Source organism: Enhydra lutris, unplaced genomic scaffold (genome assembly GCF_002288905.1).
Source record: "Enhydra lutris kenyoni isolate GAN:26980312 unplaced genomic scaffold, ASM228890v2 scaffoldscaffold9, whole genome shotgun sequence".
NCBI classification, from domain to species: Eukaryota; Metazoa; Chordata; class Mammalia; order Carnivora; family Mustelidae; genus Enhydra; species Enhydra lutris.
In genome coordinates, this window is record NW_019154093.1 from 75,767,219 (window position 1) to 75,792,056 (window position 24,838).

At 52.9% G+C, this 24,838-nt stretch overlaps 1 protein-coding gene across 2 annotated transcripts in view; it reads right to left on the reverse strand.

Moving 5' to 3' along the window:
• LOC111143345 (potassium voltage-gated channel subfamily D member 3) overlaps positions 1-24,838 on the reverse strand; it is a 200,213-nt gene that overhangs the window by 173,708 nt on the left and 1,667 nt on the right. The gene's annotated exons all lie outside the window — the stretch shown is intronic.

The following is a 24,838-nucleotide window of genomic DNA, read 5'->3' on the forward strand; positions in this document are numbered from 1 at the left end:
CCCTGCACCATACGCCTCTCCCCCACCAGGCAGTGAGCAGCTCAACAGACCCCCCAACTGTGTTTAATGCTTTCCTTCTCTGCGATGTCTGGTATGGGCCTGACATATGAGGGCTCAATGAAGGTTCTAGGAATAAATCAATTAATGAACCAATGAGTGAGTGGACACAGCAGCCAACATTGATCAGTTTCTCTGCCCTCTCTGTGGCCAGCACTAGGCTGGGCACCAGGGGAGGTCACCTCAAGTGTAAAGGTACAGACCATTTCTGCCCTCAAGATGCACAACCTGGCCAGGAAGACAAGATGGTAGTGGTGGTAGGAGCAACTGGTGCTTACTGGGAGCTTACCACATGCCAGGCCCGGTTCTAAGCAAGTCAGCAGGCGGTAACACGTTCTGATCCTTGTAACTGCCTCTGAAGAAGGTGCTACTAGGATCTCCAAAGCACAGATGAGGAGACTAGCACTTAAAGCCACCCAGCTAGGAAGCGGCCTACCGATCCCCAATCAGAGCTTAAAATAATGCGGGAAGGACTGTGAATGTTGCAGGAGCCCAGAGGACAGGGGGTGCTCCCGGCCTGGAGTGGTCGGGGAATGCACTGGGGAAGAACCCGACTTGAGCTGGGTCACAAAACCCCTTCACCCTAACCTTTCCTTGTACCCTCCTGGTACCCCCCGCCAACCCCTGCCCTGGTGTATCCGGTGTCCTGGGGGAGAATAAATAAATAAATTTATTTATTCATAAATAAAAACGCAACACCAGCCACTGGCTGACTGTGTGAGGGTACCGATGTCATCGACCCTCTTGGGGTGGCTGGTGACCAGCTCCCGCCAGACGCCTCCCCAGTTCTGGAGCCCGAGGAGGCAGGAGCCCACGGCAGCCGCTGATTAATTTCTACTGACAAGAGGTTGCGTCTTCAGCAAGCACGGTATTAAATAGCTCCCTTTGATCATAATTAAGTTTCTCCCGGGCTGATGCTATAAATAGGCATGCCCTATTGATTGGAGGGTCTGGGCTCTGAGCTCAGCATCCTCCGGGAGCCTTTCCAGGCCTGGCCTGGGCTCTCGAGTCCCACTTTTCTCTTCCTGACACACAGCTTTCCTAATTTCAAGGGCAGGTGCAGCCAAACACCAGGCTTGGGGGTTCAGCTCATTTTCCCAACCCTCCCCCAACCCCACTGCCTTGCCAGCAGGAGCCCGGGTTGACTCACTGGGTTACTCAGCGTCCTGAGGGAGGACCAGAAAGAGACCTCAGGAGGCAGGACACCCCTCAGGACTTGAGCTTTCCTCTCTCTCTGCAATGAGGCCGTTCTCCCTCTCCTCCCTACTCTGCCCAGACACCCCTTCCTGTTAAAGCAACAGTGAAGATCCTGTTAGTAGTCTCCAGAGAAGGAATACACTCACGAGTATTTTCCCTTCTTCCTTCTCTTCGTAAAGAATGCATAACCAAGCTTGTTTTGCTGTACTCAGTGCTATGTCTTAAGAGAGGCTGAATGGTGGGGACTGGGGCCCAAATCGCAGGGTCACGATAAAGGGGGAAGGGAGAGGGAGAGAAGGGAAGGGGGAGGGTATCCAGAACAAAGCAGTGATTGCAAAGCTTCCTCTGCTAGAGAAAAAAGCACCAGGTAGAAGGCCCTCCTTCTCTCCCACTTGGTGCCCAGCAGAGTGAATTTCCAGAAAGTAACACAGCTCTTCCTCCGGGACTTCTCCCCAACTCCCGAGAGGCCCCACAGAATCACTAAACACACACACAGCACTGTTCTTTAGTCCAGGCTGTGGTTCCTTGGTGCTCAGTTCTGTGTTTGGTCCTGCCCCATTTTAGAGACATGACAGGCTAGGAAGCAGGCTGTACGAGAGAGAGGAAAGGTCCGTCCCGAAGTCGCCAGACTTTGAATGACCCCTCCTCTGCCACCAGCTAGCAGCACAGTCCTGGGCCAGCAGCCTCCCTTCTCTGGGCCTTCGTTTTCCTATATTGAAAATAAGTGAGTAGAGTGAAATGACCTTTTCAGCTCCAAGTTCTACAAGGATATGATTCTAAGTAAAAAACGGGTATGTGCACGCAGCACCAAGAAGGGAGCATGGAAGAGCCAATGGGAAGTTTTCATTTTAAAGCAAAAGTGTTGACTGGACTCCCAGAAAAAGAGGATGTCTGCGGAGAGCAAGCCCTGGGGTCAGGCTTCTGCCCACCACTCCTTCTGAAACCACACCCTTGGAGCAGATCCGTCCCATCTTCTGTTTTCAGCCACGCTCATTCATTACTGTCGACGGTTGCCTTCGTGCTACAACAGCTGAGTAGTTACACAGAGAAGGCAGGGCCCACGAAGCCTCCAATATCGACCTCTGGCCCTTCACAAAATGAGTCGGCCATTCTCTGCTAGTGCATGTCAGCGGGTGGATAGGAGGAGAAAAGGACTCTCCGTGATGATCAGGAGTACATGCCTGGGGAGCTCCTGGACAGAACGGACTGCCTGTTTCCCACTGCAAATCAGGGTATAGCCAGGGCTACTGGTCCTTTTCCAGGGGACCTGGATAAAGACCCTTGAGTCCCTGGGAGCTCTGCCCAGTGACTTGGCTGCCCAGAGACAGGCCATCCCAGACCATCCAACACACACACAGACACACACATATGTGCAGGTGTGTACACACACCCACACTCAGTTGGGGTGAGGCAGGGGGATACTTTCATCCTAAGGTGTGACAGAGAGAGTGTCCTAATCCAGCTTCTATAAAGGTTTCATCCAACCTAACCTGACCAGGCTGTGCTCTTCCCTGCCAGAGACCCATGGTTAATCTGGAAACCTACCCAACCCCCTGCAGCTCTCTGAGCTGAGACCAGAGTAGGAGAAAGCCTCAGGCCAGAGCAGCAGTGCCCAGAAGCAGGGCCATTCCCTGGGAAGAGCAGAAGCTGGGCCCCGACATGCAGAGGAGACTGGAGGCCCTGCGAGCTTCACTTAGCAATCTGATATATGAACAGAGCCTCAAGCTGCTGGGGGCTGCTGGGGGCTGCTGGGGGCTGCTGGGGCTGCCGGGGCTGCCAGAGGAGCAGGAAGTGGCTGGGGCTGGAGGGAGGGAACAAAGGCATCCAGAAGAATCAGCTTGGATAAAATAAAAACACTATTTAGCCTCCACTCTTTGTGCTCCCCCAGCTCCCCTAAACCTCTCCAGGCTTGGGCTGCTGAGCTGCGGATTTCTGAGGGTACATCTGCTGCTCCCCATTCTTCCACACCGTCTGGAGCTCGCAGGTCCCCTGGGTCTGGCCCCGACTTGCAGTCAGCTGCGTATAGCAGCCCTTGATCTCCACCCCAGAAGCTTCAGCATCCACCTGGTGGGCAGTGGGGGGCTTTGATGGCCTTTTCTTCCTCACCATGAAGCCTGATCTGGTTTTTCAGGGTGGGGGGGGCAAAATCTCCCCAGTGAGTTCTCACAGGGCGCCTGCCTGAGCCATATGCCGTGTTCCCCAGCTCTGCCATTATGCATCTTGCTTGTAATTGCTTTAGAATGACACTCATCATGTTCTATTTTATCACGCAGTGACAGATCCATATAGATAGGGGAAGGGAAACACTCACACCCTCGCTCACAGAGGCAGCCAGACTGCAGAACGGTTTAAGAAGAGTGATTGTGCAGGAGTTCCAAGAGCTGGGCTCTGCCCCCTTGCCCGAACAGAGAGTGTGTGGCGTTCGCAGGTCCCCGTTCTGTGGTTCTGCGTATCAAAGGCAGGCAGACAGTGGCGGACTGCCTGCCCTGGTTTTCCAGAAGCACTTGCATGAGCTCCTCAGCTCCCTGTATACCCTCCATAAAACCTCAGCCTTCTTTGCTGGAATGACTCAAGGTATGAAGGCTTCTATTCAGGAGCAAAAGGCAACTATAAACAGAGAGGCAGAAACTGAGGTTTTGCTCCATATTTAAACGCTCCACAGCGAGCACCCTGAGGAGCATAGTCCTCCCCTCCTGCCGCCACCCTGGGGCTGCCTGGTCGTCCCCTGGCTCCAGGAGGCTCACCCCACCCTCTACTTCCCACCCTCAGCAGGAAGGGGCCTCTCACATTCCTCAAGGTCCAAAAGGGTTTGGAAGCTTCCAGGGGCCCCCCATGAACTGAGTGGCAGATGCTTTAACTCCACTCACTGCCTCCTGCTCTGGGGCCCAGCAGGGGTGGGGACGGCTATACTCTCTCACTGCTCAGTGCCGGGAAGGATGTCTGTGATGAAGGAACAGAAGCATCTTCTGTGCCCCCACTGTCCCTGTCAGGGGTTCCGTGGCACGAAGAGAGTACGAAGTAGGACGCCAAGGGAGAGCTCCTTCCCCAGAGCTCTGGGTGGGTGGGTGGGGGGCGGTGGGCAGGAATGGCTGGGTGTATGAGAGCCCCACGGTCAGAGGGTCCTTCTGCCCTACCCACTTCTCCTTTCCCTGCGTTGGCTCAATCTCCTCCACACCCCACTGTGGGGACACGTTGCCTCCACCGGAGCTGGCTCCACAGAAGACCCCACGCACATCCTCCAGGGCCCCACCAGTCCCCAGATATTTAGGCCTTGATACATGGGCCCAGAGAAAATACTCCAAAGCCCAGGATCCTTTTTTGCTAAGGATGCCGATCTTCAGAGCATTTAAGAAAGCCCCACTGAGCCACAGCAAGGACACTGCTCACAGTCCCCGGTCACCCTCCAAATGGAGAAAAGCGTCTGCCATGGAGTGGTGACACCATGGGGGCCAAAGACTGGCCAGCACTGGGTATCCCTACCCACCTTCCCACAGGACTGGTCAGGCCCAGGAGGGCCCCCACGAGCATGGGCCTCTGCAGTCCCTCCCCCTCACCCAGAAAGGGGTTAGGTAGAAAATGCTGGAAGGTCCTGGGGGAAACATGGGGCTAGAGGTGGGGTGGGGGAGACACCACATCATTTCCCCCAGGCTGAGACAAGAGGAGAGGCCTGACTGAAGCAGACACAGTTCCCTATGGAAAGTGCCTAACTCCAGGCAAGATGCTTTCTCTCAAACCCCTTCTTGTATTAAGATGGGAATGAGCATAGGTCCCCATGGGACGGGGCAGGGAACAGAACAGACTGTTTCCAGAGCGCCTTCCCGTGGGCACTCATCTTTCTATTTCTTAATGAGGAGCCCAAGGGGAACCTGGGGCCTTGGCCGTGGGGGAGGGTAACGAGTGACTGGGGGAACCCCATCCAAACGCCCACTTCCACTCTAGGGAAAGCTCCTGCCTCTGCCAGAGCAGCCCGGGCATTTTTGCCCAGGAGCCCAGACTCCCTCTTGTCGCAGGGAGGAGGGAGGTGCTGCGGAGTGTAAAGCTCTCTCTGCCCCGGGATCTGGGCTCCAGCCCGGCCTACTTTGCTGCTCTCTGGCTGTCCCGCCAGGAGCTGGCAGCCGGGATTCTGGCTGGCCACCGAGGGCCTCTCTCCCTGCCTTCATCACATAAGCGGTGGGCGTCCTCAGCTGTCCCTCAGAAAGCAAACACGGACGCCAGCGAGCCCATTGTGCTCCAAGCAGCCCGGTCACCCCCATCAGGCCCAGTTGGCATGATGTTTCCTGGTCTTTGTTGAATGTGTCCAATTTCCTGACCAGCTCCCTGATAAATAATCGTTTTCCTCGTTCGCTCCAGGCAGCTCCGAGCGAGGGGAGGGCGGGGGCTGTTTGATGGGGATGGCTCTCTCTTTTGTTTCCCGGGTGTCTGAAAGCCAGGCCTGACCTCGGCTCAGTGTCTCTGCAAAGGCCCGTGTCTTCCTCAGCAGCTGTGAGCAGCTACCAAACTCCCTCCTCACAGCCATCCTTTGGGCCGATGATGTGTCTTCTCTCCCCTTCCCTATGCTGAAGCTCTGTATTGAGGCCTGGGAACCTGACGATGAACTGGGTATTTTAAGGGAGGCCGGAGGGAAACATCAGATCTCATGCCATGGAGGGAAGGGCCCTGGCCAGGAATAAGGCGATCTGGGCTCCTGTCTGACCTTGGTTGCTGCCTGGCCAATAGGGGGGATGGCATCTCAGTTTTCTTGTGTCTAAGACTCGGGGACTCACCCAGAGCCCTGCTTGCCTGTGTGACTGGGACCCACGGAGCTGAGCCCTTGGGCAGCTACAGTCCCACTTCTGTTCTTGCTGTAGTTTCTGCCCTGCGTCTCCCTGGCCCGAGTTGCTGGCACACCATCTGGTATTCCTGGGCGAGCCAAGAGTTAGTTACCAGTGACCGCTCTGTCGCTCTGCCCATCCCTCCCCATGTACAAGGGCAAAGGGGCCCTCCAAGCCCTCACGCTGGGCACTCACATGGCCAGGCTCCGGCCTAGGCACCTTCCTAAGCAGCATCATTGCCGAACCTAACAGCATTCTTTTTTTTTTTTTCGAGATTTTATTTACTTTTTTGACAGAGAGAGAGATCATAAGTAAGCAAAGAGGCAGGCAGAGAGAGAGAGGGAAGCAGGTTCCCCACTGAGCAGAGAGCCCGATGCGGGGCTTCATTCCAGGACCCTAAGATCATGACCCGAGCCAAAGGCAGAGGTTTAACCCACTGAGCCACCCAGGAGCTCCGAACATAACAACATTCTTCATCTGCCAAAAGATGAAACCATGGTCAGCAGGCAGCCTGCTGTGTGGTCCTGCCATGGGAAAGTGGCAGAGCTGGGGGTGGAATGCAGGTCTGTTTGCTTTTGGAGTCCGTGCTCTTTGGAGCCTACTCTCTCCTGTGGGGGACTCCTCGGAGAGGCCAGGCCTAGCCTCCAGCAACAATCACAGTTCTTAGGAAGGAACAAGCCTATGGTTTTTTGCCTTGGGACAGGAGGACACTGACGTTACCAGAGAGGAAAACCCACTCTCTTCACTGCCTTCTCCAACCCCGATCAAAACAGCCATACCACTCCGTTACCTCCCACAGTCAGGGACTTGAAACCACTGCCCCCGTGTTGGCACCATGAAAACAACTTGGAAGTTTAACCAGGCTAAGGTTCCTGTGGACCACCTCCCAGTCTCTCCATACATCCCCCATCCATACATCCCCCCTGGTCCCCCACTATAAAATTGAGGCCACAGAGCTCACATAATGACCCAGTGGCAGGTTACAGAAATGTCTGCCAATTCTTCTCATCCTTTTGTATTCACACCCCTGTGTAATGTGACATTGTGCTTCATCCCATCAAAAGCCAGAATCGACTTTCTACCCCCTTGAACTTGGGCCTGCACAGGGGATTTGCTTTGGCTCTCGGGGCATTAGCAAATGTGACACAGCAGGGGGTTGAAAAAATGCTTGTGTGTTGGAGTTGACATCTCTTTCAGCTCCTGTGACCTCAGTGACTTACTACCAGTTGGAGGATCCGGGCCAGCCTACTGGATGATAAGAGACAAGAAGCACGTCATCCATCCCCATAGCTCCAGCCAGCCACCAGATGGGTGAGACCGTCCTAGACCATCTGACCCCAGCCAAGTCCCAGCTAACCAGAGAGATCAGCTCCACTGAGGGTAAGACCAAGCCAGTGAACAGACCTTATCATGACAGACAGAGGCTGGCCCTCAGAGGAACCTGCCTGATAGGGAGCCTGGCTGGGTGCAAAGAAGGTTACAGGGGACCTGACTACCAGATGGCCTTCTGGGGCCGGGAGGAAAGCAGACAGGCGGCACCGTCACTCTCGCCCGCTGCTACAGTGACACAGATACAGGATTTCTTCTCTTTCAAAAGCTTTCCTGCCTAAGCATCCTCAGCTTTTCTTCGATCATCTTACTGCCCTCCTCAAGGCACGGTCTGAGCTGTCGGGGGGAATCAGTCCTCCACAGAAAGGGAGAAGAGGACTCATCCTTTACCTCATTCTTTAATGTTCCTTCCCTCCCCAAGTCAGTGCCTCCGAACTGCCTTCTGGTTACAACTCTATTGCAATTCAGCAGGAGGAGGGAAATGGGCACTTAGGTGCCATTGTGGCTGCCTGGGCTCCTGGCCAGGGCCGGGCAGGGACGGTGGAGGGGCCAGGACTCCGCCTGGACCACAGTACTGGACTCTAGGATCTCACTGTCTTCCTTGGCTTGGCAGACAGTGCTGGGCCAAAGCAGACGGCCACGGAGGATAGCCCAGCTGGGACCTTGAAAGCGCCAGGTGGGTAGAGGTGAAACCAAGGATTCTAGAATTTCCAACCTGTGGGCTGTGGTGCACAGGTGGCCAAGAACAGGTTCCAGGCATGTGGAGAGGTGCAGAGCTGCTCAGGACCCAGGGTGGCCGGGTGGGTGGGGGTAGGAGAGCCCCTGGCCAGGAAACTCCTACCTCAAGCGGCCTGGCCAGCCCCAAACAGCAAGGTCAAAGGCGTGTCCAGGGGACCACACTGGGGAGGGCAGGCACGAGTCTAAAGGAAAAGACCGTCAAACTTGGAGCTAGGAAGGCAGCACAAATTCATGCGCGGGGCGCTCTCGGAACCAAAGTTCTTATTGTTGAAATTTTAGCTGTTACAAGGAGGTTTAGACATAAGAATAGAAAGGAGGAGAGAATACACTCTGCCTCTTCCAAGGACGGGAAGTGGAGGAGCTAGGGTCCCGCCATGCCCCTGCCACACCCCCACCAGGCCGGAACTAGCCCGGGGGAGAGGGGAATCCCTCAGGGCTAGGCCAGCAGAGAGGGCTGCTTCCTTCCCCTGCCTGCATCCCCCAAAGTGCCTAGTCCTTAGCTCTGACAGGGAGCAGAGTCACAGGTGTCCTTGCAGTTCGTCTGATTCATTTTCTGTGCCTGCTGACCTCACCTGCGGAGCAAGGTGCACCACCTGTGCAGGACATGAATGTTTGTTGAATGAATAAAGGAAACTGACCATAGAGGATTCTGACTGCATCTGAGGTCAGAGGCTTCCGGTTCCCACCTCCATTCCCAACACATTTTTGTGTCAACGGGACTACAGATCCGAGGACTACTGAATCTCTCTGGTTCGGGTTTAATTTTAAACAAATTCGTTTCTGGTTTCTGGTTGGTTTAATTTTAACATGAAAAAAAGATTTTTATGGTTCACAAACGGAGGATTTTGGAGGGGAGGGGGGTAGGGGGATGGGTGAGCCTGGTGGTGGGTATTAAGGAGGGCAAGGATTGCATGGAGCACTGGGTTTTATACACAGACAATGAATCATGGAACACTACATCAAAAAAATCAATCAATCAATTAATTAATAAAACACCAAAAAAAAGAGAAGAGAACATTTTAAACTTATTTTTAAACAGTAGAACACACATGCCTTTGTATCTACATGAGCCCCCAGCCTCATTAAAATAAAGTTGCCCTTATCCTATAACATGAGTTTCACTAAATAATCCTGCCACCCCAGTGAAAGGCACTCACGTCTGTGGGCAGAAGGGAATTTTACAGATGCTGCCTGAAAGATGGCAAGATCTTTTTTTCTTTGTATGTTTGTATGTTTGATACAGTTCGTGATTTTTTTTTTAAAGATTTTATTTATTTATTTGACAGACAGAGATCACAAGCAAGCAGAGAGGCAGGCAGAGAGAGAGAGAGAGAGGAGGAAGCAGGCTCCCTGCCGAGCAGAGAGTCCGATGCGGGGCTCGATCCCAGGACCCTGGGATCACGACCCGAGCCGAAGGCAGAGGCCTTAACCCACTGAGCCACCCAGGCGCCCCCAGTTCGTGATTTTTTAAAGGAAAAGATCTAACATCTTCATTTACATGAGGCCCCTCCCTAGAGTAGTCAAATTCATAAAGACAGGATCCCCACCCGTCCTCTGAATTCCCCATGCACAGTCACTCTCTGGGGAAAAGGCATGGGTGGGTGAGGGTCTCATGTGAGAGCCAGAGTCCCGAGTTCTGGTGCAGGATGATGCTTCTGCTAGGGGAGAAGGGTCACCTCTGAGGAGGCCAAGGATGGAGGCACTTCAAATGGCAAAAAGAGCACACGATCTAGAAATTTCCCAGGGCCAGCAACAGCCTAGAGCTACACTGAGAACTCCCTCTCTGCCCCTCCTTGCCAGCGGGCCTTCATATGTGCACACACACACACACACACACACACACACACACACACACACCACGAGCATGCTGCCTTTTTCTGAGTCTCTTCCCCAACTTTTCCTTTTTGCCTGGAACAGTTTCCCTTTCCCACTCTCCAAGCCTACTTCCTCCCAGGATGTGCACACAAGGTCTCTGTCTTCCATGGCATCTCTAGGTCAAGCAAATCTGATGATCTCTGTGGCCCGACCCTCTCTCGATAGGAAATGGCCCAAAGTTACATGCTCTACCCCAAAATTGGGCACATCCTCCCTCACCGCATGCCATGAAATCCACAAACCTTGCACCTGACCCATGGTCCAGTCTTACTCGGTCTAAAGTTCTGTCCGCCATTTTCTCTGACCCACACGTGTGCAGGTGCTTCTCGCTGTGTCTGAAGGGAACTGGCAGGGCGTGACGAGGAAGGGATGGACCAGAACCTGACAACTGGGCCCCTTCCGTGTGCCAGGCGCCCTGCTGGGAGCTGGGGTCTGGGACCATAGTGCCTGCCTCGGAGGAGCCAGGGCTACCTACGCAGACGGGCCTGTGTACCCAGGCTTTCAGATGGCAGCGACAGAAGGCAGAGAGCCCCCCTAGGAGGAGACTCACTCACCTGGCCCATCTCCACCAGCTTCCCCTTCACTGCCACCACCTGCTGCCCTCCCCTCAGTCCTTGTCCTCTCTGCACACTGGAAAGAAAGCCCATGAGATGCTCCCAGCCAGAGAGAGCCCACACGTGGCTCACCCTCTCCCCAGTCCTCTGTAATCATTAAGCGGTTGGTTTCGTTCAAACACCTTAAGGTAATGTCAGCCACACTGCCCACACGAATGCTAACAGCGATATATAGATTGCCCTGCGTTCCTGTGGGAACTCATGTCATAAAATAATGGGGGTGGAGAAGGGAGAGTCATTTCCAGACCCACGGGATAACGGGAAGAGAAGGAAGCTGGGGATGGGGTGGGACAAGCAAGAAACCGGCCCCTGGTGCAGGCATCGGCGGGGATGGCATGAGAGGAGACAGTGGAAGGGGTGGGGGTTCTACTTGCCCCAGAATCCACCTGTCCACCTTAGCTATTCACCCCAAAGGGTGTGGTTTGGGGCTCATTCACCCACGAAGCTTCCATTCCCTGAAGGGACTACCTGGGCTGGGGCTGGGTCACCCTGAGACTGTGCCAGGACAGATGTCCCGGGGTCTTCCTGCCACTGAGTCCCCTAGTCACTCTCCCAGCCATAATTATAATTGCCTTGCAGAACGGTTTCCTATACGGAACCTTCTGGGTTCTCAAAGCTCTCCCCCTTCTGGGGTGTAGAGGAAGCAGACTTGGGCTGAATATACAGGGCAGGGTGGGGATCACTGACCCTCTCCAAAATGGGATGAGCTGCGGCCACAAGGGTAAACATTCATCCCTAAAGGTTCAGGCAGACCTGTTGCTGGGAGGTTGTCCGGGGAAGGGGGTTGTCCGGGGGAGGGGGTCCAACGCTGAAGGGGTTAGCAAACTAGACTCTTTCTAACCCCAAAACTTGTGAGGCTCAAATAGCTGTCTGACGGTCCTACATCTTATGCCTTCTTCTCATCTGGCCTGTGCAGAAGAGCCCTGGGCCTGAATGCACAATTCCCTACTCTCACCAAACACAGTTCTGTGTGGATGAGGGCTGCTAATCTTGACCATGTACATCATCCTGGCTCACCATCAGATGCCCTGGAGCTTTCTGGGAGAGTCTCCCAGAAGAACCTCCCAGGCCTTGACTTTCTGTGGTCATTTTGGCCAGGGATTCTTAACTTCTTCCTCTTTAGAGGTAAGGAAAGGGAAATGGGGAGGTCCCCAATGGCCCGCCATGCACCTGGGGGTGGTGGTTGTGGGGGGTGGGGGTTCTCCAGGCTGTGAATCATCCAGGCTACTGGACTAAAAATCAATTTTCCTTCAAAGACTGAGAGACTTACAGCTTGTAGAACCGTCTAGGAGATGAAAACTCACCAAATTCAACCCCTTCTCATTCAGAAGAGGATGCTGAGGACCAGAGAAAGAAAGTAGCTTTGCCAAGGTCACACAGCCTGCCCAAACTGGCCCCACAACCCACATCTCCTGGCTCCTAACCTGGTGGTCTTTCCATTGCCCTAGGGAGTCCCACCCCAGCCAAAGAATTCGGTCAATTCTTGTGGGCCAGCCCAGGCGTAAAGCACCTAACTCGGAACGTGAATGCAGCAGCCTCTGCTCTTCAGATGAGAAGCTGACCTTACATGGAAATATTAAGAAAGTCCAACGCAGTGTGTGGGGTGGGGGGTGGGCATAACGCTTCATCATCCCTAAGCCCTACCCAAACTGAGCGTGGCCATTGGACTGCAAGAAAATGTTTTATTAATCAACACAGTGCCCTTTTGTTAGTCCAGAAAGAAGCCTCTGCTGGGAGAGGGGAGGGGGGAGAAGGAGGTGGGGAGGCTTTGGCTCCAAAGACACAAGCCCTCAAGATAATAAAACTCTGGGGAGAACTTCTAGCAGCTTCTGGAGGCAGAAGAGAAACAGGCCAGGGAAGAAGGGGAAAAAGAAAAACTAATATCAGGTCTCATTTGGCAAACGCAATTCATAAAGAGAGAGTCGCACCTGGTACTGTGATTCCTTGTGGAGGGTGGGTGCAAAGTGACAGCTGTGACTCGTAGGGGTGGAGACCTGTGGACTGGTGGGGGACCCCGGGAGACTCCTCCCCCTACCTCCACCTGTGCTATCCCTGGGATCCTGTGCAGGGGCTAGAGCTGAGGGGTGTGGAGGATGGGCCAGCCTGAACTCTGTCGCCCAGCTCTGACACCGCCCCCCCTACCCCCGCAGAGCTGCTTCCCACCATTCCAAAACTCTGAGCCTGGCCTCCAGCTCCCTGCTGCTTCACCTGCTGTCTCTCCAGGGTGCTTGGAGGGGCCAGGAAAGGCTGTTGTGCCCAAAGGCCTGCAGCGGAGTGTGTGGGGATCCCCCCAACACCCAGAGCACCCAGGCAGAGGACGGGGCAATGAAACCACCTGGGACCAGAATCTCTGCAAAGAGGAAGACGGCACGAGATTTGTCAAAGTTATTCTAAAAAAATTTTACAGAGGATATTTACATAGTATGCGTATTTACCACTTTCCCTCTTCCTTGATTTTTTCTTTCTTTTTCTTTCTTTTTTTTTTTTGCACAAACTCTACAACTACACTTATAATTTCCCGTCTCCTTCGTTTTGTCCTCCCTCCTGTCGCCAGGATACCCTGGTCCTGTGGGCAACCTCGCCCCCAGCCTATCACCTGCGGTCACATCTCCGTGGGCCCAGAGGAGCTTGATCCCTACTGGCCTTGTCTCCAGGGACTCTGCTCTGTCCTCCATCGTCATCTTCTGTCCACCTCCTTATGCTCCTGACCTTTCCAAGAGGCCCGAGAGTCGTTGGTCCAGGCACATCAGCACATTGGGGAGGCTGTGTCCACCTCCCTCTGCTGGAGACAGAGGCTGTGGAAGGAGATTCCCCCCCAAAGGCCTCCCGGGGGTAATGTGGGTCTTTAGGGAGAACCAAAGAGTCCCTGCAGGTCAGACCAGTGCATGGGGGAGTCCCAGCCTCTCCAGTTTCCAGCAGGAGACTCCGGGCAGACCTCCCGTTTCTCCAGCTTTAAAACGCAGACAACAGTGATCTCGCTCTCCTTTGGTTAATGGGGGAGTTAAATGAGGAAATGCATATAAATAATTTATATCTAGCACAGGACCTGGGACACTGTCAAAGCTCGGTATCATCAACGAGTATTATTATTGTTGTTGTTGTTGTTGAGGAGAAGAAGGTCAGCAGTCCCGCACACATCAGGGTGAGCCTATCTCTCCTCACTCAGTCTCCAGTGAGGAAGGCACACAGCTGCTTCTCCGCCTTCTGGACAGCGTCCCTAACGAGACTCCAACACAGCTCTTACATCATCGTTTCTGTGCTGGGGCCAGTCTCCCTTGGACTCCTAACCAACTGCAGAGAGCACTTCCACTCGGGGAAAGGCTAGAGGAGCTGCCCCTGAGTCCTCCCGGCCTGACTCCTCATCTCTCCCCAGTGCTGCTGCTGCCCTCCCTCTCTCTCCCCTTACCAGCTTTCTCTCTTTCTTCTCGGCTTTTACTTCAACCTTCCCGTTTAATACATTCATTTTACCGTCTGCTGCTCCGGCGAGAATGCCAATCCCAGAGGCTCTGTCTGTTCAGTTCACGAGTACCCCCTCAGCCCCCAGCACGCTGCCTGGCCCACGCAGACCCACCATATTTGCTGAAGAAGTGATCGAAGGAATGAACACATCTAACATTGGCACTACAATCTTCCAAGGGCTGGCTGAAATGCCACCTCCTCTGAGAAGCCCTCTCTGATTCCTGCCTCCTGCACCTTCCCCTTGCACTTTGCTACCCTTTACTTGTACCTCTCACCTTGTTGAGCCCAGACAGATAGCTCTGTGCACACACAGCACCTCTGTTACTGGGCTGACGCTCTTTGTGAAGACTCGAAAAGAGTCAGAAGACTTCAGACTTCAGTCCGAGCCCAGTAATGCTCCTACAGCGTATGAGCGGGGGCAAGTTCCCTACACTGTCAGCATCTCGGTCTTCTCAGATGAAGAATGGGAGCCTAACACCCACCCCGCGGGATTTAGTCCTCGCCCTGTTTTCTCTTTGTAGTTCCTCTGGTCAACCAGGATGCCGTCTTGCTCATAGGCATAGCTCAATGCACATTTGCAGAATTACTGAGCCATCGCCGTGCCCATTGCTTACCATGGGCCCAAGTCAGGTATCTCTGGGAGGGGAGAGGCCAGAGGAAGCTCCCAGTGATGCCAGCAGTGTGTCCGATGTTTCTCCCTAAGGCGAGGAGGGGAATGAGGGGCACAGGCAGCGTCTTAAATCCCCTAGGCCTCTGCTCAGGGGTCTGGCCCTACAAGCACCAGGACAGGGCCAGCCCCAGAGTCTGGGCCACTCTGAATTGGCATCGCCCTGGGCCCAGCACAGACGCGTTGTTGGTCTGTGACCACCCAGAACCCATCTATCTTATCCACATGGCAATGTGAGGATCCTTTTAGTATTATTGTTCAGCAAAGCCCCTAAACCAATTTTGCCTTCCTGGGTCAGAGCTGTTTATTTAATTAGCGTTGTAGGAAACTAAAAGAAAACCTTGTTTGACTCAGAAAACCGATACGACCTTTTGGCCCCAGCAGAGATGCAGGAGGACAGGGAACGCCCACAGGCCAAGGAGAAAAGCTGAACGGAAGTGTCGGCAAAGTCACCGCACGGATAGCAGCCGTGTTCCTGAAGGAGGCAAAGTGCCAGGGACGTGGGGCCTCTCCTCCACCTTCCCTTCGGTTCTCGCTGGTAACATCTATTCCCCGCTGCAGCCCATTCCAAAGCTGCCCCGCTAGACCCCTTCTCTGTGTTAAGCTCCAGACCTACCTTCCCACCGCCTGCCAGCTGCCTCCAAGCCACCCAGGGCCAACAGCGAGTGACCAAGGTCCAAAGCCAAGTTCACAGTCTCTATTTTCCCTTGCCTTTCTGCCAAACTGCTCCTCCTCTGACGTTCGCTGTCTCCCCCTCCCCAATCACCCAGTCTCACGATCCCAGATTTCACTTAGACTTCTCTTCCCCAGGATGCCTTTCCACTCTACCTCCTTCTGTCCCTTTCCACTGTGACCATCCCACAACAGGCGTCCCGCACGTCTTCCTGATCAGTCCGCTTGCTGACGTCACAATGGGTCAGGGCCCGCTCTAACATTCACCCAGGAGACCACTCCAAATAAATCTTCCTAATCACTGCAACAAGGACCACCACCCTTAGTGACTCCCTGATGCCCACCAGATAAATGCCTTAGCCTAATAGTTTAGGCCCTCCGTGTCTCTAGCAAGCCTTTTATTCCTGCTTACCTCCAGCCAGACCCCTCATATGCCCTAACCCCCAGCAAAGCAGCATATTGGTTAAGCTCCCAAGCACCGTGCCCTTTTGCAATTTACTTGGATTTCCCATTTCCGCATCTCAAAATCCTACCCACCGTTGTTGGTCTAGCTGAAATGTCACCTTTTCCGTGAAGCCAATCACTCATTCATCAGCAAATATTTATTAAGCATTTATTCTCTGCCAAACACTTCCTGATCATTTGGAACATGCCCCGTCCTCTCTTGTCTGCTCGTAAACATACTCAAATCCCCTGCTGTATTATAAACTTCTTAGGACCAGGAGCGAGGGCTTATTTATTTCTGTTTCCCCAACACCGGCTAATAGGGAGCATCACAAATACTAAGTATCATATTTGTCAAACTGTACCGAGATTCATGCTGTCTGTGGTTTTAATATCATTTAGTTTAAAACTCCCCTACTTTTTTTTTTCTGCTTAAGTATGCACAACCAGGAAGAAGTAAAAATAAAATAATGATACTTCTCAACAGCTCTGAGCCTGTAATTATGGGAAACTCTAAGTTACCCATGACACCATGATGCTGGAGAGAATCTCCCGCCAGAAGCATAAAAGCATTATCATCGCCAGTCTTTGACACATATCGCAGGACCGTGGAGGAGCGGATGTGTCCTTTTAACTTTGTGGGCCCAGTCGGCTGGTCAGTCCTGGGAGCTGGCTGAGCAAGAGGAATGGAAGGAATGATGGAGGCCTGGCTGGTGGGAGGGTCCAGGGTGGGATGGAACGTCTGCCCTGCACAATCTCGAGGCAAGACTGGACAGTCACGCTGTCGCGGGCACTCGGCGTGTGTCTGCACGGCTAAGGCTCTGGCCGGTTTCTCTCGGACGACCGCAAAGGGTAGATACATCCCAGCCCCCATCAGCGCAGGGTCCAGAATTGATTTCTGTTTAAGGACGATACCAAAGCCTCACTGGGACCGAGCAAGGTTCTGGGGTGCAGGAGGGCTGGGCATCCAGCCCTCGCTGTGCCACCGGGAACCGGGCGCGAATCAAAGACAATGAGATTTGCAATTCTGCATCGATAGCCAGATAATGTAGGGGGGCAAGCTCCCCTCTCCCACTTCTGAAGCAAACAAATATCACATGGGGTGATTCCGCAGCTGCATCAGTTGGGGAAAATTGATGCACATTTCATGTGTCAGGGAGCTGAGTCCCAGAGAATGGAACCAGCCTCCCAGAAAATGGTTTCTTTATATAGTTCCATCCATTTATTGTTTGATTGGACTTTCTGTATATTAAATTCAAGCTGTTCTGCTGCTCGTGGGCATTCTGATGCGTTGGCTCCGTGGGAAATAATGAAGGTGATGGGATTTTACAGCTTCACATTACAAAGGAGGCGTCCCCAGCCTCATCCATCTCTCCATCAACTAGCTTGTGTGTAAGGTGGCACTTATATTAAAACGATTTTTCTGATTCAGTTTAATGATACTCATTCCAGTCCTGACACCCAGAATATGATTACATGAGCCAGATGCGATCTTCCTCCATCCAGTCATGGTCAGCAGAGGCTGAGTTATCTTCCCTCCCCCTGGCCACCCCCATCTTCCCAGGCACCCATCATTTGCATGGCACTGGGCAGAGGGAAGCAGGGGCTGGGGAAAAGAGGCCTCGGTTCCCCCGCCTGGGAAATGCAGGCTGGATAGAGGCCCAAGCACGGGACTCAACTTGGAGGTCACCATCTCTGAACCCTCTGGCCCGGAACTCTGGGTGTTCCAAGGCACTGTGGTAACTCCTTCCTCCTTGTCACAAACAAGTCCCCGTTGTTCTGAGGTCACCATGGAACACCCCTTTCCAACAGAGATTGCTGGGAGACTGGTTCCTACTTCTAAAAAAGAGAAACTGTTTGGATATCACCAGAAGGTGCTTAGGTCATGAGTATGTTGTCAGCTTCTGGGAAGGAGTTGGTTGTGTTCAGGGGGCACCTGCCCAAGCAAAGGGGCTGGAAGCCTCACAACTAAGTCTCTGCTCCTCTCCCTGCCCAGGGAGGGGGTGGGGGAGGGGACAGGGATGTTCCTGGCCACGACAGTATGTGGACCAGAGTCCTGTACAGTCTGGAACAGGAGGTCCCTCCCGGGTGAGAGAGGCAAAAATACTCGAGGAGTTACTGAGGAGTTCTGGGTCCCTTCCCTGAGGAGAGGGAGGGCCGGGCTGCCTTTTATTTACACTATTTTCAGGCAGAATAATTGCTGCTCCTCGGGAAGAATCATGTTTGTGTTTATGGGTGTGTTTAAAGAGGGAAACCCAAACAAAAGCAAACAGAGGGAGAGAGGGAGAGGGAGGGAGACTAAGATTGATTTTGAGAGATTTAGGGAGAGAGCTGTGAAATGGGCACCAGCCTCCCTAAAGAGCCCCTCCCCAAAACTGGAGCAATTTGAATTGCTGGCTTGGAAGACTGATCGAAAGTAATGGTTCTAGTGGGAAGCCCCCAAAAGTCTCCTGTACCACCCATGGGACTCCATCTCTCCCCCCTGCAGCCCCGACACCCTGCCCACCCCTCCGTCACAGCTACTATTCCAGCCATGGACCTCCGCCTCCCTTTCTGAACCAAGACTGTCCCCCAGGGTGGTAAGCACGGTGCCCAGCCCTTGGCAGGTGCTGGGTACTTGCTGCCTGTGTTGAAAGGAAACCCCAGGGGTGCATGGGTGGCCCGGCCAGTTAAGCTTCTGACTCTTGGTTTCGGCTCAGGTCACGATCTCAGGGTCATGGGTTCAAGCCCCCACACTTGGCTCTGCGCTCAGGGCAGAGTCTGCTGGGGATTTTCTCTCTCCCTCTCCCTCCACCCATTCCCCCACTCACGTGCTCTAAATAAATAAATAAATGAGTAAATAAACCCTTTAAAAAAAAAAGAAAAGAAATCCCAATCCAGGTACAGACGCTCCTGCTGGCAGACAGCCCCAGCCCGGCTCTCAGACATCCACACTCCAACTTGGGCTCTGGGGCTGGTTCGCTCCATCCATGCTGGGGTCTTGCTGCCCTGGACCTTGAAGCCAACTTCTTGCAAGACGCCCCTTCTTGTGAAATGCTTCTCGCAGGGGTGGAGAAGGTCTTTGGGACCATGTCTTCCTGGGCCAGTCCTTGATAGGGGAGCGAGGAAAGCCCTGGGCGTGGTAGAGGCAAGACCAGCATGGCTCCCTCCCTGTTGCCCCTGCCTTTGACTACACGCAGCATCTCTCAGCGCTCCCTTCCCCGCCACCAGCACCCTCGGCCCAGCCACCATCACTGGCTGCCTAGACGTCGGTATTCACTACCCAGCAGCCAGAGTGATCCTTTGCAAATTTAAGTGAAGCCTACTTAAAACCCTCCAGTGGCTTTCCATTTCTGGCAGAGAAAAAGGCAAAGGGCCGAGTCTCTGACCCCAAGGGCCCCGCAGGAGCTGTTTCCCCCATTACCTCCTGTACTTGGTCCCTGCTCCTGCCGCTTGACCATTAGGACCTTGTAGCTATTCCAAGAATAGCATGCCAAAGCCTCTCCTGCCTGATGGCCTTTGCTTTTGTTGCTCTCTTCGCCTGGAATGCTCTTTCCTAAGCTACCCACATTCCTTCAGGTCTCTGCTCAAATATCACCTGAGGTCCCGACACAAAATAGCAACTCTCCCTCCTTTTACCACCTTGCCGGCACTCGGCACTCCCGGCTTATCCCCCCAGGCTTTATTTTTCTCTGTACCATGAACTGGTATTTATCTGCTGATCTATATACTACCTGGGCTCCTCCACCAGAATGTAAGCCCCACAAGATCAGAGACTACTGTGTTGGCTGCCATGTTCCTAGTACCTACTGGCTATGCAATAAATATTGGTTGCCCAAAGAATCGAATGACGGAGAATTTCATGGATGGGGGCACTTATCTCTGGCTCCCTTCCTGTTTCTCCTTGGTCCCAGAGTCTGTTGCGGGAAGCATGGCCAAGTGGCCCAAAATAGTGAAGATTGAGGTTTGAAACCTCCAGTGCAAGAAAGGCCCCACCAAGCTAAGGCTGACATCCAAACTAGACAACGTACTGCTTGGCCTCCCCATCTCCCCCCTGCCCAGAAATGGATATTTGTCTGACATGACCAAAGAGCTCACATTCGGATAGCACTCCCACTGGTTCTTAAAATGGCCAGGACATGGTTAGCAAGTGAGGAAAATGAAGATAGGAAAACTGGGGTGCAACCCTGTTTAGCTGAACAGCAATCTAGGGAGACCCCGGCTTAGGCACGGATCACACAATGATCTCTGCAGTTGAAACCTGCCCTTGAAGAGCTCACAACCTGGGAGAAAGACACATAAGCAGATCAGGTTAACAAAATGTGGCAACTGACAAGACAAAGGTATGTCCAGGCCGCAGTAGGAAGCAAGTGGAGTGGTACCTAGTACACCCTGGGCCTGGGGGTGGCAGGAAGGCCTCCTGGAGGAGATGATGTAGGGGCTGAGCTGTGAAGGATGAAGGGAGTCAGCCAGACACAGAGTACAGTGAGGGCTTGTCTCTGGAGTGGCAGGAAGAATATGAGAAAAGGCCTCTTTTTCGGACCCTCGGTCTACTGCTCTTTCCTCCATCTCTTGTTTTAGTCCAAAGGAAGAGAAGTGGGTCTCATTCAATTCATTCTGCCTGGACCTTATGCTGGGCTGATGTGCAATCATGGTGCTTTGTATTTGCAGGGCCTGGCACACAGCAGGCACTCAATAAATGTTGAATGAATGCAAGATTCCTTGTTGGGATGTGGATCTGTGTTTTCTCTTGGGAATTGCAGCATCAGAGAACTGTTGGTTTTGAAGGGGCGGGGGGGTGGGAGGTTGGGCGAACCAGGTGGTGGGTATTAGGGAGGGCACGGATTGCATGGAGCCCTGGGTGTGGTGCAAAAACAATGAATACTGTTACACTGAAAAGAAATAAAAAATTAAGAAAAAAAAAAGAAGTGTCAAACCAAGAAAAGATCTGCAGTCATTCATTCCCCATAAATGCGGCTATGACCAGATTGCCCTGGGCAGGGACACACCACCCTCCAGGTAGGCACAGCTGGCTAGTGTCCTGGGACAAGGCACTTGGGAGTTGGGAGGAGGGCTGCTGGGCCCCAGAGGCAGGGGATGAAGATGCAGCTGGAATTTGGGGGACTGAAGGGTTAACCAGGTCTCAGACTGGCTCTACTTCTTGCACTGGGTGGGGGGTAAACCTGGTCAAGCACCCCGTTCTGTGATGTGCCTGTATTGATTGTCCAGGCCTGGCTCCCAGTCTCACAAAACCTCAGGCAGGCCCCTTCCAGGATTATGTTTTAAAGGGAAATGCAAATCACCTGGAGACTGCTTCATGCTTGGAAGAAGTAAAAATCGATTCTGTTTTCGTTAAAGGGATTTTTGGACACTGTCAAAAGCTCTCTCATCTCAGGCCATGGGGTGACAGATAGGCTGCCGTTCTCGATTACATAAGCAAGCCAACCTGGAAGCAGCAGGCCATCGCACCAGAAACAAGGCTGCTCGGGGCCCTTCCCAAGCCCCCACCCTGAAGACAGCCAAGAAGACCTCATCCTCTCCAGTCTCAGAGCTGGCTCTTGACGGCCCTGGGAGTTGCTTGCTCTGCAAGGCTTTCCTTCCTCACATTCCCCACTTCCGCATGCTCCCCAGTTCCACACACTGAACTGGAGCCTCACCCACAGACTGACTCAGTCTAGGCCAATCATGATGCCAAGCAAAGTCAAACAAAATTCAGAAGGAAAATCTGCTTTGAAAGGTCTACAACATAGAATATCTCCATGAACTAGGTATGTTGGTCTTATTTAATATTGGGAGTTCTGCGTTATCCCTTTCCTCTGTTAATTGAGATAATTGAGGATTTTATTTATAGCAGCGATTATAAGCACCAACAGTAATCCTTTCGTGGTGCATGTGGGAGCTTCACGGTCAAGGGAGCATAAGGGAAACATGAGCTGGCCATGGGGGTCTTCCCCACCAGCCGAGGAGGCTGCAAAGGTAAGTCATCCTTGAGCCTTGGTGGCAGTTGGGCCGTTATTGTTCTGTGTGCTTAAGGTAGTTTGAGATATTAAATAAACAGAAATAATCAGTTCCAAGAAATTCCTCCCTGGAGGACACCTGAGTAACACATCAGTGAGTCCTGGGAAAGAGGACAGAGTTAGGAACCAGAGCGAGGGAGCATGAACTCCCCTCAGCAAATCGGTCCTCGGTCCAGCCCCATGGCCTGTCAGTTGGCCCTCCTCTGCAAAGGAGCCAAGACAGTTTCTGCCAGACTGAAACCAGAACTTGGGGCAGAATTAGGGCAGGGAGGATCTGAAGACGGGAAGAACAAAGTGTCTGTTGGGACCTGTTGGAAGCACTTGGACAGACGGTGGAATGTGGCAGAATACTGGCCCCTGGTATTCCACAACCACTTGGGGTCTCAAATGCCAGTAAGGAGTAAGAAAAAGAAGGGTTCTTGAGGATGGTTTAGGCCTGAAACTAGCCAGTGAATATGTTCAGGGTCGGAGCCAGCCAGGGGAGAGGGAAACGTTTCCAGGGTTGAGTTGGGAAGACCTCCAAGCAGACAAGAAGATCACCTACCCCCCCACACCCCCTACTACCACCACCACAATGCTGCAGAGTGTCCCAGGGGATGGACCAGAGGCCAGGTGAAGGCTGCCCTCCTCTGCCCCAGGACCAGGGCTGGGCCAGAGCACGCATCTTATGTCCACCCTAGAAAGAGGACGGGCAGGTCTGGAAAGGACTGAGAACAGTATCGGGCCAGGCAAATGGAAAAGGCGCCCCATTCACATTGACCAAGCCGTTAAAAAAGGTTTTGCCAAGTATCCTCTATGTATAACCAGACAGCGATCCTGGCGATGGTTCCATTTGCCAACTCAAGAAGAAGTCGTAGTAGCCCAATCCAGCATTTGACCACACCAGCCGGGGCAGATGGGAAGAAAAAGCCTGCTGTCCCATTACTTATCCGAGGTTAAGGAAAACACTACAGAAGGAAGGCTTCTTTTCCTGCTCATTCTTATACCTCCTAGAGACCAGATGTTTGGAGGCATGGGAAGAGCAAGGCGAGGAGTCCACAGGGCCATCAGGGAAACACGCTTCTCCCTTTTCCCCTTTCATCTTCACTCCCAGCCATCCCCTTCCTGCCCCCTGAAAGTAAATACAGGCCAAGATTGTCCGTCCCCTGACACTGGACTCACCCCTTGACCTATGGGGCGGATGCTAAAGGAAATCAGTGGCCTCCCTAGCGACAGGGAAACAGTGGATTTTGCCAGGAATGCAGTCATTGATTTCCAAGGCAGCATTTGAACTGGCAAGATGAAAATGTTTCATTTACAAATTCCCTGTGTGCGTGCCTAAGGCAGTGGCTGTGGTACTCACTGTGCTCCTGTTCAAGAGCAACACGCTTTGAATGAACTAACCCCCGAGGCCATAATGTAAAAGAAGTAACCCTGGAGGTCTGCTTTCCACCCACGACCCCGAACGGTATATGGACAAGCGGGTTGGCACGTGAACAGGGAATGGGCGCTGGAGACAGCCAGACTGGCATTGGAAAATCAGCTCTGCCCCTGATCAGCTGTATGACGACAACAATCTACTTGACCTCTCTGGGCCTCGCCTGCTGCATCTGTGAAGTTGGATGGCGTTTTTCCTACCTTGCAGGGCTGTCGTAAAGACTCAGAGGGATAATATATGCAAAGTGCTTAGTGCACCGCTGACACACAGTAGACACACATATGCTGTTATACTAATAATAAAAAGTAAAAGGCAGGTGGTCTCCGAAGTTTCCATCGATCTCCTCTGAAACGATCGCACTTTAACTCTGACATCCATCCATCTGCCCTGTTTTGTCCCCATGGCAGTCCTGAGGCATCACTCTAGTGTCATAAGTCCCATCAAAGGACACATAGGGCAATGAATAGTCATAGCCACGTCAGGACTGGGGCCAGGGAGATCCTGGACTTTGGAGGGGGGGGGTGTCCCTTTTAGGAAAGTATGAAAGGACGGTTAGGGTCAGTCTCCAAAGGGCAAAGCTGCGTCTTCTCCTGACATGGTGAGCAGGCCATTTTATCCTTAAATATCCTACTGTGCTAAGAGACAAGGTAAAACAACCAGATATTCCTACCAACCCCGGCTGTGAGTGGCTGTTCGAAGAACTGTGTGTGTGTCGGAGAGAGAGGAAGGGGCAGGATGGCCTGTGTCAGACAGACAAGAGGGAAATGGCATGCCCCCATTCAATGTAGCCTCCACAAATGGACAGTGACACCCCTCGCGCCCCCCTCTCGTGTGGCACAATGACAAATGTAATCATTTTAAGAGGTCCCCTCACCTGCTCAGTCATTCCCAATAAGCACACACAGCACTATGGAAAAACCGACACCAGCGCCGCGGGGTGTCAGCCAGGAAAAAAAATCGAATCACCAGGACGCTACCAACCAAATTGTCAAAGACCAAATAAAAAGCTTCATGAACTCTCCATCAGCAATATAATGCTTCCCATCCTAAGCAAATACAGACCCAGCATATGAATTGTAAAGGGATTTTTGCATTAGCCTCAATGACTTCCAACGGCCAAAGCAGAAACCCTTAAAAAATACATGTCTCCATAAAGTTGCCTCCATTGGCTCTAATCCTGTTAGGGGGGAAGATTGCAATCTCCTTCCTGAGCCCCTTCCTCGGATAGAAAGCTTTGCAGGCCAGCCCCATAAATACATTTCTGTGACCACAGCTAGAAAAGGGACCTCGGGGAGGCGGAAGAGATGGAGTCACCCATGGCCTTGCTGAGCGCCTCTCCCTCTCCCGGATGGTCCTGCTGCTTTGGGGGCTGAACCCATGATCCCTTCAGACCATCTCACAATGGCCCAGGTAGGCCGGGTCATTCAATCACAGAGTCAGGCCGAGAAAGCAAAGCTACTCCTCCTTCAGTGAGGAAATAAAAGTAAGTCCGGTGCCCTGCTTTGCAGAAAACCCAAGTTCAGAGTCACTTCGAGAAAGTCTGCTCAGAGCTACTGAACTCT